Source organism: Macaca nemestrina, chromosome X, assembly GCF_043159975.1.
Source record: "Macaca nemestrina isolate mMacNem1 chromosome X, mMacNem.hap1, whole genome shotgun sequence".
NCBI lineage: Eukaryota > Metazoa > Chordata > Mammalia > Primates > Cercopithecidae > Macaca > Macaca nemestrina.
In genome coordinates, this window is record NC_092145.1 from 18,076,560 (window position 1) to 18,078,330 (window position 1,771).

The window sequence follows — 1,771 nt, forward strand, 5'->3', positions numbered from 1 at the left end:
AACTAATCAGAAGGAAGAGGAGAATGCATTATGTATATTTATATAACTATTAATAGCATATAATATATAGAAAAATTAATTACATATATTATATATAAATATATATTTAAAGAAATTATAAAGCAAATGTAAATAAGTGGGGAATCTGAGTGAAAACTATATGAGGTCTTTTCACTTTTCCTGCAACTTTCCTGTAAGTTTGAAATTACTTCAAAATGAAAAATGTAAAAACAAAACAGCTGGATCCACATGTTAAAATAATATATACAATATATTAAGTGCTTACTTTGGCAACACATATACTAAAATTGGAATGATACGGAGATTAGCATTGTCCCTGGTCAAGGATGACACACAAATTCATGAAGCATTATATATATATGTATTTTTATTTATTTATTTTTTTTTGAGCCAGTGTCTGGCTCTGTCTCCCAGGCTGGAGTGCAGTGGCACGGTCTCAGCTCATTGCAACCTCCGCCTCCCAGGTTCAAGTGATTCCCCTGCCTCAGCCTCCCAAGTAGCTGGGATTACAGGCACCTGCCACCGTGCCCAGCTGATTTTTGTATTTTAGCGGAGATGGGGTTTCACCATATTTGTCAGGCTGGTCTCGAACTCCTGACATCAGGTGATCCACCACACTCGGCCTCTCAAAGTGCTGGGATTACAGGCATGAGCCACTGTGCCCAGCCTGGATTTTATATTTTTTAGAAAGAAAAAGAAAAAAAAATACATTAAGGAGTGGGTTGTCTACTTAATCAAACAAGTCTACTTTAAATACTACTACATCTAGCTCATTAAGTACTTTGAGTAGTAAGAGATGTCAAGAAAACCCATTCATGAAGGATTTTAACGTAATTATAAGGGTCAGTGTAAGAGTATTGTTCCCCTCTTGACCAGTTCTTAATCATACAGAACTTCTCTAAGAACACTTCTAGAGTATTAAGTGAGCTCTATACTGATTTCTACTGATCAGCCATGTCAATTAGCCCTAAGCCAGAGGTACCGGGTTTATTAAGTGAACAATAGAGGCAGGTGAGACATGAATAAAAAATAGAGAAGGTGACTGTAAGAGTAGCATTGGCATTCTTTTTTGTCAGGGCTCAAAACATGATATCCCAAATATGGTGCCTTGGCATGCAGAGTATTTTGAGCTGAAAGAAACCCTGAAAGGGCCTCAGAAGCAAGAAATGTTCATTGACAAGAGTCTTAAAAAGTTTGAAGTCAACCGGGTGTGGTGGCTCATGCCTGTAATTCCAGCACTTTGGGAGGCGAAGGAGTTTGAGACCAGCCTGGCCAACATGACAAAACTCTGTCTCTACTAAAAATACAAAAATTAGCCGGGCATGGTGGCATGTGCCTGTAATCCCAGCTACTCAGGAGGCTGAGGCAGGAGAATTGCTTGAACTCGGGAGGCAGAGGTTGCAGTGAGCCGAGATTGTGCTACTGCACTCCAGTCTGAGTGACAGAGTGAATTTCTGTCTAAGAAAAAAAAGAAGAAAGAATGAGCTCTGTTAAATACATAAATATATAAAAGTCAACAAAACATGCTGCTGAGAACTCTCAAATGTTTAGAAGGGCTACAAAATACCAACTATGGTAGTGATCTTGTGACTATTGTCATTATGTTCATTAATAATTTTCTCATGAGGCTGGGTGTGGTAGCTCACACCTGTAGTCCCAACACTTTGGGAGGCTGAGGCAGGAGGATTGCTTGATGCCAGGGGTTCAAGATCAGACTGGGCAACATAGCAAAACCCTGTCTCCACAAAAA

General features: G+C 39.2%; 1 non-coding gene across 1 annotated transcript; it reads left to right on the forward strand.

Annotated features, from left to right (window-relative positions):
• Positions 1 to 278: 278 nt before the first annotated feature.
• Positions 279 to 382, forward strand: LOC112426587 (U6 spliceosomal RNA). Its single transcript, XR_003017966.2, has one exon. It is a non-coding gene; the product is annotated as a U6 spliceosomal RNA (small nuclear RNA).
• The last annotated feature ends 1,389 nt before the right edge of the window (positions 383 to 1,771 follow it).